This window comes from Miscanthus floridulus, chromosome 1 (assembly GCF_019320115.1).
Source record: "Miscanthus floridulus cultivar M001 chromosome 1, ASM1932011v1, whole genome shotgun sequence".
In the NCBI taxonomy this organism is placed as follows: Eukaryota; Viridiplantae; Streptophyta; class Magnoliopsida; order Poales; family Poaceae; genus Miscanthus; species Miscanthus floridulus.
Genome location: NC_089580.1, coordinates 202,333,486 through 202,350,395, shown reverse-complemented (window position 1 = coordinate 202,350,395; position 16,910 = coordinate 202,333,486). Strand labels below are relative to the sequence as shown.

At 51.3% G+C, this 16,910-nt stretch overlaps 1 pseudogene; it reads right to left on the bottom strand.

Annotated features, from left to right (window-relative positions):
* Positions 1-10,838: 10,838 nt before the first annotated feature.
* Positions 10,839-11,670, bottom strand: LOC136509554 (uncharacterized; annotated as a pseudogene).
* Between the last annotated feature and the right edge of the window lie 5,240 nt (positions 11,671-16,910).

Here is a 16,910-nt window from a genome sequence, read left to right as displayed (position 1 = left end):
CACATGCATAGAGGGCCACGTCAAGTGCAGTCTTCTCTGTGGGAGGACCAACGTGGTGGAGTGGCTCATGCCTGGTCACGAGGAGGGCCAGCGCCGCCCGATGGCTTCATCATGTCTGAAAGGATCAAGATGCCTAAGAGGGGGGTGAATTAGGCTAATTCTAAATTTCTTTGCAATAATTAAACTTTACGGTTAGCCCAATTAACCCCTTGTGCCTAGAAAGTGTTTCTATTGATCTAACGCACAAAAGTTTAGCACCCTAAGTTCCAATCCTACTCTAGCATGGCAATTCTAGGAATGTAAATGATAAGAATTGAATTGCTCAAAGTAAATGCTCAAAGTAAAGAGAGAAGAAGGAACGCGGCGATGTTTTGCCGAGGTTTTAGAGAGTCGCCACTCCCCACTAGTCCTCATTGGAGCACCCGCGTAAGGGTGTAGCTCCCCCTTGATCCGCGTAAGGATCAAGTGCTCTCTACGGGTTGATTCTTCGACACTCCGTCACGATGAATCACCCACAACCGCTCACAACTTGAGTTGGGTCATCCACAAGCTCTGTCGGATGATCACCAAGCTCCTCAATCACCACCAAGCCGTCTAGGTGATGGTGATCATCAAGAGTAATAAGCACGCACTCTCACTTGACCACAACAAGCCTAATGAGAAGGGTGGATGCACACTTTGCTACTCTTGATCTCACTAATGAGGCTCTCTTTGGGATTCTCAAATCTCAATCACCTCACTAGGACCTTGCTCTTCTTGGCACTCTCAAAGGTGTTTCTCAGCTGTTGGAATAAGCAAAAGTACCCCCACACACGAATGGAGGAAGTATTTATAATATGGGCTGAAAAACGAACCGTTATGTGCCTCTGCGGGGTGACCGGACGCTCCGGTCATGTTGACCGGACGCGCCGGTCAGTTCACCCTGAACTCTAGTGTTTACAGTGTGACCGGACGTTGGCCAGCATCCGGTCAGCACTGACCGGACGCGTCCGGTCATGATTTTCCCTCTCTGAAACCTTGCTGAAGTCGACCAGACGTTGGCCCTCAGCGTTCGGTCGCACCAGACGAAAATACCTCGGTCAAATGAACTAATCGGACCCTGAGCCAGCATCCGATTCGTATTTGACCCTCCATTCACTTCTAACTCTCGATCATACGTGAATGAAGTTTGCTCCATTGGATCTAAGGGCTATTTTGGAGCTACCTAGTGCTAGATTTAGCAAGTGTGCACCACACCTAACTCACTAGACTCACCTAGGTCAAGCTACCCATCCATACCCCCCTTAATAGTATGATCAAAGGAAAAATAAAGTCCTAAACTACTCTAAGTGTCTCTTCAACTCCAAACGACACTTAGAACTAGTCCATCCTTAACCTTGTCGTCCATCCTTTGAAAACCAAAATGATTTCCATCGTAGGGGCATGACCACCATGATTGCCCAATCGATCTCCATTACCGTGACCTAACTTAACTGCCTCTGCAAAACACACGTTAGTCACAGTAATCACGTATTGTCATTAATCATCGAAACCTAACTAGGGGCCTAGATGCTTTCAGTGTCCTTTGCGCCCTTCCATGAGCGTGGACTCACCAACTAATCGGTGCCTTGAGACACCCCGGGGTCATAACCCCGATAGTAATACACTGGATCCAAGAGATTTTAAGAAAGATTAAGAAAGAATACCAAACATGCATGTGCCCTAATATCAACTTCGATTCCATTTAATCCCACATGAATGGTAGGTGTGTGGTTGCCAAATTTTAAGAAAAACCACTTTGCTAGTGATGCTATTAAGTAGCAAGTCATGCAATTTTTGAATGTACAATATATATGAAGTATTTAGATGAGGACTACATTAGAACGAGGATTATTGAACCAATAAAACTAGAATATCTTGAATTTTAGGATTTTTTTTGAATGTGTGCTTCAATCAAATCATGTCACCTGAAAAAAGCCTCCAAAGGAGTATTATACTCCTCCATAGGCTTAGGGGCTACTGTCGGGTATTGATATTAGGGATACCCGGAGGAAGGAAGTTAACAGCCACGAACGTTAATTCGTCCGGATGGTCCAAGACGTATTTAAGGCCTTGCCTAACCCTGAGGGTGCGGGCTCTGTCTTGCCCGACCCCAAGGACGCAGGCCCTGTCTCGCCAGACCCCTCGAGCGTAGGCTCCGTCTTGCCAGACCCCTCGGGCACGGGCTCCGTCTCGCCTGACCTTGAGGGCATGGGCTTCGTCTAGCTAGAACCTTCGGGCATAGGTTCTGTCTTGCCTGATGGGGATCCATACCACCTCCAACCACTATGGGTCTAAGAGTACGACCCTAGGGTCAAACTTTTGACACCGAGAGGGAAGCGGACACGTCTTGACGTGACCGGTGGCCACGACGGACCATACCTGAGGGCTCACATCACCAATAGTGTTGGGCATGCCGGTGTTGTGCTACCTAATCCCCATACGTGATAGGAGTACTGTTGACCACGCCGCTCGTCGGAACAGAGTGGAGCACCACGACCGGCTGACAACGCCTATGTATATCGCCAGTGACGAACAGGGCCATGATGTGGAGCCATCCCCGTCATCATCTACAGGATCGATGGGACCCATATAAAGGAGATGAAGGACACTGTGACCCTAGAGGCCTTCTTCTCCCTCGCTTTTCTCCTTTTCTCTCTCTGTAACCTACGCCTTCCCCTTCACCTATAAAAGGGGAAGCAAGACGCCCCATGAAGGACACGTCTGAGTAGCTGAACAAACTCTCAGCACTCTTCAATACTTTCACCAGAGACCTAGGATCTGCTTCCTTTCTCGCCCATCTGTAACCCCTACTACAGATAGTGCCGGTAACACGAGCAACAGCAGATTGGATGTAGGGACGTTCTGCCCGAACCAGTATAATCCTTATGTCCTTCGAGCACACCATCTGGGCCAGACATGCAAACTAGAAATGTACTAGCCAGTGATCCAAAACACCGACACTTAGGGTGAGTCATTGGCCTCTCGTCGCGTAGGGCGACAAGGTCATCGAGCGACCTTGGACCTCTTCTCCCGAGTGTCTACGAGCCAGAGGATGCAGGCTTCGGGTGAGTCATTGGCCTCTCATCGCGTAGGGCGATGAGGTCATCGAGCGACCTTGGACCTCTCCTCCTGAGTGTATGCTAGTTCCAGCGTTACTTCACGAGGAAGACACTGTTGCGCGATTTTTAGCCGCCCGCAGCGGCGACTCCTTCTGAAAGGGTCATCGGTTCTTAGGGGTGCGCATGGCTTTACGACCGTGCTTCGGGTCATAGTCTCGGGTTGTAGGTAGGAGCCGACCGCGGCCCTGCCTCATCTATCAGGACCACTCGGGCCTGGCTCTGTCTTCATCGCATTGCCCTTTCCTGACTCCGAAGGGTCGTTCTACCTTATTACAGGCAGGTTTCAATTGTTGCCCCATGCGAGGAGAGACTTGTCCACCGTAACCACACGGTCGGAGCGGTGCACCTCGTTGGGGTCGCTGGGTAATTCAAGTGGGACCCGATATCCTCCCCAATCGATGTGGAGTTTGGTTGTGCCTCACGTTAGATGTCCCATTAATCATTGGCCATCAATCCCGTTGGTCCCCAACCGCCTCTGCAATGGCCAGAAGGCAAGATGCCTCCCCTAGAGGGGGTCAACTCGGGAGACTTCGAAGCGGATGACTCGAACATAGAGAGAGATGGTCATGTGGCTCCGCACCACCGATTAGAGCCGTGGGGGCCCATCTCCTCCCTGCCCCTATCCCTTTTGTGGCCTCGAGCCCTTCTAAGGGCCGTCCCAAGAGAAGTTTTCCTAAGCACGACGCATGGTCGTGTTTGTGGTGGGTCGCTTTCATGTACAATTTTTTGGGATGTGCAACCCCTTTGATCCTGTAGCTTCACGAACGTCTGCCCATGGGCAACAAGGCGCCTTTGAAATGAAGGCACGTAAACCGAAGCGACGTGAAATGTGAAAGCGAGCATGACCTACTTGGCCTGGGTTATCTCACGGGAGGCCACCGCTCCACCTTCCGTCTGGTCACCGATCCTGCTCTGTGGGATTATCAAATAGGTTAGTAATGGTTGTGGGCCTGGTTTGCTTGCCGAGGTTATCTTTGAGGCTATAAATTCGCTGGAGTGGTGTGCTGTGGGATGTGTCACTGTCCCGTCTCCTGAGCTGCCTTCTTATCCTTTCTGCTCGTGCATTCGTAATTGCTCCCATGATGACGGATCGCGGGAAGCGCCTTCCGAAGAGTCCCCTGAGGTCGACGGACTGCCGTTGCTCCTTCTATCTTCTCTGCGAGAACAAGGGTAAGTGGTTTTCGCGTCATTCTTTGGGTTTCACTATGCTCGTGTTAATCGCGGGTGTGTTCAGGATCATGTCTCCGGTGATGGTGTCGGAGACCGGAGGTCCATCCGGTATTGTCCGTCCCTGGCCTGTTCCGGCTCTGGAGCCGACGAGCCCCCGCCCCCTGTCCCTTGCTATCGGGCGGCAAGGGATATGGAGCTATATGCTCTAAAGGGACGAGGCCCGCTGGTTGCATTCGAGTTCTGTTCACGAGGTGGCCCAGCTGAGGGCCCGCGTGGATTATCTCTAGGCGACCCTCCAGGTGTCGGAGGAAGAGGTCGCTGAGGCGCGAGCGCTTGCCACCGCCACACGGGTGCGGGCGTATGGTGAGTTTCTTGTTTCTCATCATTCCTATTTACTAGGTTTTTTATCTCGGGTTTTTGGTGGGACTTTCTGGATCGCAGTCTAGACTAGAGAGAGTTTGTGCACCGTGCATATATATGCAGTGATGGTGTGCTGGTGAGAGAGTTTGTGCACCGTGCATAAAGCCATGAAGGAGCCTACCTTTTTTTGTGTGTGTGTGGATGTACTCCTACATGCATAGCACGTAGGTATGGTCTGCCAGTGGACAGTGGTCCATTTTAATTAAGGCCTTGTTTAGTTGGACCCCAAAGTCCAAAAAGTTGCTACAGTACCTGTCACATCGAATATTTGCGGACCGTGCATGGAGCATTAAATGTAGACAAAAAGAAAAACTAATTGCACAGTTTGGTAGGAAATTGCGAGACGAACGTTTTAAGCCTAATTAGTCAATGTTTGAACATTATTTGTTAAATAAAAATAAAGGTGCTACAGTAGCCCCAAATTCCAAATTTCGTGAATTAAACAAGGGCTAATATTGGGTCTACGTTTTGGACCTAAAAACACCCACACTTTGACTTCTCGTGGTCTGTTTTTTTTTCTGCTCCCGGTGATGGGCACTGCTGCTCCAGTCATAGTCTGTCCATCCTTCCCTTCCAAAACCATCTCACCATACTTTTGTTTCCTGTCCATATCGGAGTCAGACACCTCTAGCTGTGCCCCGGGGATTCAAGCGAGGCTCGTCGGGGCTTGATGAACCCTAGAAGAAACCCCAAAGACTTGACTCTCTAACCCTAGCCCAACAACTTATTACATTTGCCAAAGTTGGCCAAAGAATGAAAGAAGACAACTTGGATCTAGCTAGGGTAGAGTAGAGATGAGAAAGGGGAAAATCCTGGTGTTGGCAAGATGGGACAAACATCAAGGCATGCAAGCATTGTATTCCATGTATAAGCATATTCATTTTAACTTTGTGTTTGTTTTTCTTTAATAAGTACAGCGTCATTTGAAGATGAGTTGACAACACTGGTGACCTAAATTAATATTCAAGAGATGATCTGACGGAGGTAAGGTTCATGCATGCAAATGTCAACAGGAAGGGATGGGATGCATAAAGCCAATCATTTGTGTGACATATCTCTGCGTACGGCACGCCATATTCACCTTTGATTGCTAGATGGAGGTGTTAATTGGTGTAGGAAATCCATAATTGGTTATGATCATCTAGCAACAATTTTTTTCTACGCGAAGATCATGTAGCAATAATTGATAGCAGCTTCTATTACCTTGCGGTTCATTTGGAACAGCTCAAGATGCATGGATGCTTGGTGCAGTGTGCCTTCGATTCAACAAGAATCCACCATATGGGTTGTAGTTCATGCATTATTGAACATATATCATTCAGAAGAACACCGAATCCCACTGATATTTGTATTAGATCCTGTATGACATGGGAGGCTAAAATTCATGAGCAATAGCTAGCTCATAGTTTTCCATGGAATAGTAAAAAAACATGGTTGGAACTTCGTTCCATTATCTAAAAAGGTAAAAAAAACATGAAATTGCTATGAGCCCCACCCCCCTCCAAAAAAACTGTAATGCTCCTATCAGGACATCCGTCCGTCCGAACGGGATGGACCCACCTCGCGCGCGCCCCGCCTCGAGCCGTGCGCCCCTACACCTCGCGCCTTGCACGGTCGCACCGGACCCGCCTCAGGCCGCCTGCGCCCCACGCCTCCCGTCTCACGTCGTGCGCCCATGCATCTCGCGCCTCGCACGGTCGCACCGGACCCACCTCGCACCGCGTGCGCCCCGCACCTCGCGCCTCGTGACACGCACCCTGCCCGTGCCTCGCGTCGTCCGCGCCTCACGCCCGCTCGTGCCTCGCGCTGCGCTCCCCTGTGCCGCGTCAATTATTCTCCATTGGACGGCAGCAAGTAGATGAGCACATGTTGCAACCGTATGTTTCATGCGTTTTAGATATATGTTGCGTATGCTTCATCTGGATGTTGCAAAAGTAGATCTGGTGATGTTGTAATGGCTATACACGTATGCTGCAAGTGTATGTTTCATCTGTTTTAAACTATGTTGCAACTGTTTTATCTAGATATTGCATATGTTGCAGTGGTTATACATGTATATTGCAAGTATATGTTCCAAATGTTTCACCTATTTCACACCGATGTTGCAAGTGTTTCATCTGGATGTTGTAATATTGCATACGTATCAGACATATGTTGCAAGCGTCTACTCAAAATGTTTTACCTATTTCAGACGTATGCTGCAAATGTATTTATCTAGATGTTGTAGTTGATATACACATATATTGCAAATGTGTGGGGGTATGGCCCCCGATATCCACAAGACAAGACATGTGCCGCACCATCAGAGGTGGCCTAGCCCACAAGATCAAAGCATGCACGGCGCTGCTCGGCGTATATCGTAAGCTATTGTATAGTACCAAATAGGATATTTTCCTTATAACCCTACCCCTCCAGAGTATATAAGGAGAGGCAGGGGTCCCCTACTCGACATCTCAATGCAATACATCAGAACATAGGATGTAGGTATTACGTCATACTGACGACCGAACCTATCTAAATCTTATGTCTTGGTGCTTGTATTACCATCTCGCTCTTGATCTCGCTCACCTATACAACAAATCTACCATCGTGGGATACCCCTCGGTGGACTGCTGAGCATCTTTTGTCGACAGTTGGCGCGCCAGGTAGAGGTGTGCGCTTGATCCATGGTGGGCCAGATGGGATCTCAAGATCGACGCCGCTCGTGGCAACCTGACTTCCTACGGCAGCATCCTTCAGCAGCCCTACAGGCTCGACATGCGGCGCATGCATCACCTCCCGATGACATCGATACACGCCACAGGAACGGGACTCCTACTCCAGCAAACCTATCGACGAGCGCGACTACTACATACTACATGGACTCGGACAATGCATGTACCATGCAAGCTACTTGGCTTCGTATGTGTATTCATCAACGACAACAACCTAGAAGATGACCAAGAACTACTCGCTCCGACCACCTGTCGCGTCGCAATGATTATCGCCACAACGAACGGTGTCGTGACAACCACGACCGCCTCCATGACGACAGCTCAAGCGCCTGGCAATTTCGTCAACGCCGACCAGATAACGCCATACGCTGCCGACCAGACATTTTGTCTAAAGCTAAGTCACGCTTTAATATTTTTCTAAATATTCTCCAATCTCTGTATATCGCCATAATGTTTCTCTGAGCTGTTTTCTCCATATTTGCTCTCCAAAATGATTTTCTGAACCCCCGAACAGTCATGTTGATGCTCGGACGCCTCCAGAGACGGCCCTGTCTCTGGCTCCCCCCTACACGTGCTACGGACTCCACGCTCTATGTTATGGGTGGTCGGCTATGGTTCCTTGATCACGTCTGTTCCTCCTACACGTGCACGGGCTCCGCGCTCGACGTTATGGTTAACAGGCTAGCTAGGGCTAGAGACAGCTACACACTAATTGTTCAGGCGATTTGTATTAACTATAAATACATCTTCACACCAACTGATCGTCGAGCTGCATACGCTATTTCATCACCATTGCAGATTTCTCTCCAGAGTTCATATATTTTTACATCGTGTACTACCTGTTCTACATATTTGTATTGTAGGATCATCGTCCAGGTGATCAGACCACCTGGTGCTTAGACTTCTCCACTAATCAACTAGTCGGACCGCTTAGTTCATGGACTTCGTCGTCGACCAGTTGATAGGACTATTCACCGGTCGCTTCTACTCAATGCTCACTTCACTACCGACCAGTTGACCAGATTGTTCATCGCTCGTGCTTAATCACCAGCTACGTCAGGGACTCCTCGGTGCTCGAACGTCGCCAGCTACGCCGGGGACTCCTCGGTGCTCGGACATCGCTAGCTACGTCGGTTATTCCTCGGTGCTCAGATTCTTCATACTTGGGTACTAAGTGGGAACACTTCATCTCACTTCACCTTGCGGATATCGCTAGCTACGCCGGGGACTCCTCGGTGCTCGGACATCGCTAGCTATGTCGGGGAGTCCTCGGTGCTCGAATGTCGCCAGCTACGCTGGGGACTCCTCTGTGCTCGGACATCGCCAGCTACGCCAGGGAGTCCTCGGTGCTCGGACATCGCCAGCTACGCCGGGGACTCCTCGGTGCTCGGACATCGCCAGCTTCACCGGGAACTCCTCGGTGCTCAGACATCGCCAGCTACGTCAGAGACTCCTCGGTGCTTGGACATCGCCAGCTACGCCGAGGACTCCTTGGTGCTTGGACCTCGCTAGCTTCGTCGGGGACTCCTTGGTGCTCAGACCTCGCCAGTTTCGCCAGGAACTCCTCGGTGCTCGGACATCACCAGCTACACCGGGGATTCCTCGGACATCACCAACTATGCCGAGGACTCATCGGTGCTCGGACATCTCCAGCTATGCCGGGGACTCCTCGGTGCTCGAACATCACCAGCTACGCCGGGGACTCCTCGACGCTCGGACATCGCCCTTGGTGGTCGGATCTTGCTATGTCTCATCGGTGTGCTATCAAGCTGCTCCATGTTGTTCGGATCAGGGTGCTGATCTTGGGCAGTACGTCTGGGGTCTTGATACGCGCATGTCGGATGACGTCGGCAAAGTTTTTTTCTTTTTCTTTGACCCTACTACAAGATTCATTCTTGATCTTCCAGCAGGCTCGGGGACTAAGTGGGCACACTTCACCTTGCGGTGAATGTGCACTTTTCTCATATCGAGGCTACGCCCGGGTACTGGCTGTCTGCTCGACTGGTCTTCTACTTTCTGACCCTGGCACCACGTGACTACGTCACCTACTATCAGACTCGGGGACTAGCTGTGGAGGTATGGCCCCCGGTATCCACAAGACAAGACATGGGCCGCACCATCAGAGGTGGCATAGCCCACAAGATCAAGGCATGCACGGCGCTGCTCGACGTGCACCGCAAGCTATTGTATAGTACCAAATAGGATATTTTCCTTGTAACTCTACCCCTTCAGAGTATATAAGGAGAGGCAGGGATCCCTTACTTGACATCTCAATGCAATACATCAGAACATAGGATGTAGGTATTATGTCATACTGACGGCCGAACCTATCTAAATCTTATGTCTTTATGCTTGTATTACCATCTCGCTCCTGATCTCGCTCACCTCTACGACAAATCTACCATTGTGGGATACCCCTCGGTGGACCGTTGAGCATCTTTTGTCGACAAAATGTATCCTTATAGTTTCACCTATTGTAGAAGTGCTTTTATCATGCAACATTAGCAGGGTAGAAAGCGGGCACATGCAGATGCGATCCCCATCTACATGCGCATCAACAGGCACGAGGCGCACAACTGCATGCGTAGGCGCACTAGCATACAGGGGGCATGCATAGGTGTAGTAGCATGTAGAGGCAGGTGTGCAGGCGTAACATTTGCATATGAGACATGCAGGCATAGAGTTGCATCCGGGCAGCAATTGCATGGGGGATAGGCTTTTTTCTTAAAAGGCGGGGCATGCTTAGCAGTTAGCACCATGTACCTCACGCATCGAGAAATATCCTCAGGATATGTAGGACCATCAGCTTTTCTTAAAAAAATGAATCACATCGTAGTCATATATAGGCCAAGAATCACAAGCGATATAGCTCACGCTTACAACTCTGAGTCACATGAGCCTGGAAAGACTTGGAAGGCCTAAAAACATGACTTATAGCTCATGCTTTGGCCTAGATTTCCTCCATTACACCAAAACTAATCAACATTACCAAAAGATTATAAATGGCATCGGGACTATGGGAGGCTAAAATCAAGAGAGCTATTGCTCATGCTTTTGGCAAAAAGTTCTCCAAAGACTGAAAATGCCCAGGTCTTCTGACAACATTAGAACATCTAGGAAGGTCTAAAAATATGAGCTATATAACTTATGCACTAGGCGATATGTCCTTGGGGATACTAGAACCCAACAAGGCAACATTTCTCATGGAATTGAAATTATACGGGAGGCAAAAAATCATGAGGTATAACTACCTCTTTTAGCAAAGATTCCTACAAAAAATAAAAATGCTATAAGTTTGTTCCATAACTCCTGAACAACTAGGAAGCTATAACAACAAAATGACTAGGCATGCATATGTAATGCTTCAAGCATTAGGGCATATATCCTTTGGTATTAAATTCTGGATTTGACAATGGTTGTTAGCTGATTACAACGGTGAAAATGTCATTTATCACAATACAGCCACCATCAGGTTACAAACTTAGCATTTCTCGGAAATAACAATAAATAAGGTGGTTAAACTGTAGTATTTTCAGCAGACTAGGAGCCGCATACTGTTTGAGAAACATGTGGTGACAGTTAAACTTTAAAGTAATCATTGCTGAACAACTTACAGCCAGAGTCTGAAAGGTATCATTAAGTTTCATTTATAATAACCAACCGTATCTTGAGAGAACAAGAGCCACAGCCCAGAACAACAGAAGCAGATGATGTAGAATTAGACGGCTATAGTTCTATTTCTCCATCTCCACTGACGAAAATCCCCATCTCACTAAGTTCACATGAAGTGATGAAAAAATAATCACCACACCTGCATGGGTACAAAAAGCTCTACAGTATCACCAGTGCTCTCAATGATCATATCCGCGACTTTGATTTCAGACACAATGATCTCAATGTTCTGTCTGGATGATTGCAGCTGCTTATCATAGTCTGCTCTAGATGTAGGATGGCATAGAATTTCCCATGCTTTCTGCACACTAAAAAAATTCTTGTTGCGCACTGGAAGGCATAGATGACTCAAGAGTTGTCTGTGCTTTATCAGGATGTGTGTTCAGAGCAGCAGACTTGTATGCTGCATGAATTTCATCATATGTAGCATCTTCACTCACAGATAAAACCTCATACAAGGTTTTCTGAACGGAAATATTGCTGCCTAGAACCATAGTGGAAGCTGGACCACTGCATGCAGGGGTGAAAACCGTAAGTATAAAATATACCCAACACATCTTGATTCTTTAATGTAATATATGCCTAAATAGTTCTTTGTGGCGACAACATTGCGAGTCAACATAAGCAATGCGTGTTATCTTATTTTATTGCAAATTTTTAAATCTAAGTAAAACTCTTTTTATCAGGTTTGAACCAACAAATGCACCATCTATTTATGTTTGGGCCACCTTTGCTGAGATAAGTGTTACAAAGAGGCGTTTAGTCCAGGAAAAGTAAACAAACTAAATCACCAACACACCTCAAATCTATTACATACATAGAGAACAGCCAGAATCACCATAATTCCCAAAACCACTTGATATGCAACCAGCCACTAGAAACACAAGCTTCCATACAAGGGTTCTTTCACAAAATTCAGATACAATAAACAAGAATAATCGAGAGCAAAGGAAAGGAACAAAGACATCAACAATCTATGAGCTTAGATCACCAATCTATTCTACAAATACAGCAAGAGTGGTGTACAGAAAATGCAACATGAGGTGAATATACTGAAATATATGGCATACTAACTCCAATAAACAGAGAAGGCAGAACTAGCATGCATATTGCATATATGAACCTACATAAGAAACAACCTTTGTGTTGATTCTAAATTAGAGTTCAGCGCATATAGGAAAACAACAATAATGCAGCAGAGAATGTTGCGACCATGGCAACACTAGTGCTTGAAATGCTCCGGCTAGTATAGTGTCGGGTACCTTAGAATGGGGTACCCCAAGCGAAACATCAAATGGGTCGCTAAAGTCCCATTTAAAAAAATAATAAAAGCTAGAAGGTAAGTCGTGGGACCCTCATCCGCCACGACCGAGCCCACTGGGTCCTCCCCCTCCCCGCCTCGAGCAGGAGGTCTTGGCACCCTGACGCAAACTCCGCCTCGTGCGAGGCTCCCTAGGGAAGGCCTCGGCAGGGAATGTCGTCTCCACCTCGCCCGAGGGCTCTCCACGGAAGGCCTCGGCAGGAGGCGCGTTCTCCGTATCGCGCGAGGCCTCTCGCTCGAGGCCTCGGCAAGGAGCCAGATCTCCGTCTCGCGCAAGGCCTCATTCTCCGTGTCGCTCGAGGCCGGCTCATCCGCGGTCCGTTGCCCCCCGCCTCGGCCGACCCTCCTGACAGCGTGTCATGTCTCATTAATGCTTCAACCACTCCCGCAATCTCAGCCGGACGGTGGCTCAATGCCATAGGATGGCCGACATGACCCGAGGTCGCATCAGCGCCATACCGGCCGGGACAGGGCACGGCGGGGATTACCGGCCACTGTGTCCTACCACTGTGTCCACGATCAGCGCCATACCAGCTGGGACAGGGTACGACGGGGATTACCAACCACTGTGTCCAAACGCTGTACCCATGATCGGCCGCCCGCTCAAGGCCTCGGCACTGTACACCAGGGCCTCGGCGATCTTGGGGTTCGTGCCTGCCGAGACCCCCCACCACGGTACAAGCTTCGGCACCGACCAAGTCACGGCCTCACGCACAGTCCGTCCACAGTGGCTTGCACGTTCACCGCCACGTCCACTCCAAGGCATTCCCAGGGCTTCCACGAAGCACAAGATCTGATGGGACGACCATGCCGCCCCAGTACTCCAAGGATGGATCACACCGACGACCATGCCACCACAGGAACAGGCCACAGGGCTCGGACGTGCCACCCCTATTGGCACGACGTCGCATAGTAATACATGTACGGTCCTTGTCCTCCCTTCAACTATAAAAGGAGAGGACTTGTGCCACTTAGAGGGGGAGAACATCTGGTAACACATACACACGCACGCATTCTAGCTGCTTGAGAGCAACGTCTCAGACGGCCCACATGACACCTTGCCAAGACCTGGGACTAGTTCCCTCTCTCCCTTAGCTTGTAACCCCCTACTACGAGCACTTTGGTGCAAGGAATACAAGTTCGATCTCTCAGACTGGACGTAGGGCGCCGATTGCCTGAACCAGTATAAATCTTATGTCTCTTTGCATCACCATCCGGGATCGGGAGCACGCAGAACAAATTCACTAGTCGATTGAGGACCCCCCTCGGTCTGAAACACCAACAGTTGGTGCGCCAGGTAGGGGCCCTGTGTGTCAGTTTCATCATCCCAGCAGGTTCCGGATGGTAGACCCCGTACGACCATTGCATCTCGGCACCGCGGTTTGGTTCGGGAGCCTAGAGTTCATGTCTCTAGGGCATGAGTATGATATGGTACTCCTCACTCCTCGAGCCCCACCATCCGACGATGAAGTTACGCACCGGTAGCCCAGGCGCAGGCAGCGCCCGGGCGGCCGCTCTTGTCGCGCTCGCCAGGCACGACGCGAGCAAGGCCACCCCTAACGCTACGCGAACCCGAGGCGGCACGCCACTCCCTGCCGATATCCTATGACCAGCTGTTAGTACGGGGTCCCTGGCTGGGGACCTGTCTGGCCTGAGCTTGGACAAAGGAAAATCGCCGGTGGCTCGCGGCGATGCCCAGTCATCAAGCTCCGCTCCACCACTCCCTGAAGAAGCAACCCCGGTAGAGCAGAATCTAGTGATGGCACCATCCCCATACCCCTTTGGGTTGATAAATGACGCCGCTTCTTACGCCTACGCATACGCTGCCGCTCATGAGGATCCCTTAGAGCGCTGCTAGCGCTTCGGTCTCGACCTAAGCACCCACGCCGACTCCTCGGATGAGGACGAGGCATGGCCCGGAGTGGATTTCTCTGGGCTCCACGACTCTAGGGCTTTGCGCTAGTTCTTGGCCGCAAGCGACTACTGCTTTGGTTACTCCGACTCCGATGACGAAGGCACTTACGATCCCACTCGCGAGTGTTTCCACATCGGGCTCGGGATGCCAAGGGCAGGCGAAGAGGACGAGGCAGCAGGTAGCCACTCCCCGCTTCGCCTAGGGGCAGGCGCCGCCATGCCCCCACGCATCACCCTGCCGGCCGCACGAAATGAGAACGTCGCTCTTGCACGACCTCAGCGTCCAGACCTAGAGCAGCTCCATGAGCTCCAGGCCAAGGTCAAACAAGACCAACTCCTTCTGCAGCAGCTTCGAGACTCTCTTGAACAAGAGCAGCGAGGCCGCGGCGAAGGCAGGGGAGCCCGATGGAGGGCCTACGATGTGCATCACCGCATCCACGACGATGAAGGGAGTGAGCAACCCCCAGTCTTCAATCGCGCTAGCCAGAACATTGCGGCTGCGGCAATGCTGGTCCACGCAATGCCTGAGCCTTCTACCACGGAGGGGCGGCGGGTCCGCGGCGAGCTCCACGATCTCCTAGAGACCGCCGCGGTTCAGTAGGCCGAGAGCTCTGCCTCCCAATGGCACGGGGGCACCTTGAACCTTCTCACGGCACCGCCTTGGCAAGACAGGGAAGCCCCGGCTCGTCCCGAGCCCGACCGAGCGCCAATAGCCCACAGGGCCCCCGTGCTTCTGGACCGCCTCGGCAATCGACGTGAGGTGCAGGGAGATCACGAGGTAGTCAGCAGGCGACGACGCCACGACAATGAGGGGCCTGCTCAGGGCTACCACCCACACTAAGGCGGTCGCTACGACAGCGGGGAGGACCGCAGTCCTTCCCCTGAACCGCCAGGCCCTTGGGTCTTCAGTAGGGCCATCCGCGCTGCTCCTTTCCCCACCCGATTCTGGCAGACGGCCAATCTCGCGAGGTACAGCGGCGAGACCAACCCGGAGCTCTGGCTTGCCAATTACTGCCTGGCCTACCAGCTGGGTGGCACGGACGATGACCTGCTCATCATCCACAATCTCCCTTTGCTCCTGTCAGACTCGGCGCGAGCCTGGCTCGAGCACCTTCCTCCCTTGCAAATCCATGACTGGCGCGACTTGGTTAGGATCTTCGTCGGGAACTTCCAGGGCACATACGTGCACCCTGGGAACTCCTAGGGACCTTAAGAACTGTCGCCAGAAGCCGGACGAGTCTCTCGAGACTTCATCCGGCTGCTTCTCCAAACAGTGCACCGAGTTGCCCAGCGTCGGCGATTCGGAAGATCGTCCAAGCTTTCCTCTCCGGCACCACTTGTCGGGACTTGGTCTGAGAGTTAGGTCGGAATGTGCCGCGCTCTGCTGCCGTGCTTCTCGACATCGCCACCAGCTTCGCCTCGGGTGAAGAGGCTGTCAGGAGCCATCTTCCCCGACACCGACACCAAGGGTAAGCGGAGGGACGAGGCCCCCGAGGCCTCAGCCTCCCACCTCCCTAAGAGAAAGAAAAAGGGGCGCCTGGGGAAGCAGGAGGTCCTAGGAGGCTGATCTAGTCACAGCCGTGGAACGCAAGAACCCCCGAGGCTTTAAAGGCCCTAGGCCCTTCGACGACATGCTCAAGAAACCCTGCCCTTACCACCAGGGCCCGGTCAAGCACGCTCTCGAGGATTGCACCATGCTGCGGCGTTACTACGCCAAGCTTAGGCTCCTCGACGATGACGCCAAGCAGAAGGGCGCCGGCGGCCGGGACGAAGACAAGGACGATGGGTTCCCCGAGGTACACAATGCCTTCATGATCTTTGGTGGGCCCTCGGCCTACCTTATGGCGCAGCAGCGCAAGAGGGAACACCGAGAGGTCTTCTCGGTCAAGGTGGCCACCCCCAGTACCTCGACTGATCTCGAGAGGCGATCACCTTCGATCGAGATGACCACCCTGACCATATTCTGAATCTGGGGCAATACCCACTGGTCGTCGACCCTGATCATTGGCAACACCCGACTCTCCAAAGTATTGATGGACGGAGGCAGCGGCCTCAACATCCTCTATGCCAACACTTTGGAGCTCTTAGAGATCGACCGGTCGAGGCTCCAAGGCGACGTCGCACCCTTCCATGGCATCGTGCCAGGGAAGCGCACGTGACCCCTCGGACGCATTGACCTTCCTGTCTGCTTTGGCACCCCCTCCAACTATCGCAAGGAAGTCCTCACCTTCGAGGTCGTCGGGTTCGAGGGAGCCTACCACACCATTCTGGGGCGGTCGTGCTACGCCAAGTTCATGGCAGTGCCCAACTATACCTACCTCAAGCTCAAGATGCCAGGCCCTAGTGGTGTCATCACGATCGAGTCCACGTACAAACATGCATACGACTGCGACATCGAGTGCATCGAGTACGCCGAGGCTCTTGCGGAGGCCGAGACCCTCATCGCCCACCTCGACCAACTCAGTGGTGAGGTACCTGACTCCAAGCATCACATGGGGGCGTTCGAGCCCACGGAGACCATCAAACTCATCCCGGTCGACCCCGCCTGCCCCGACGACC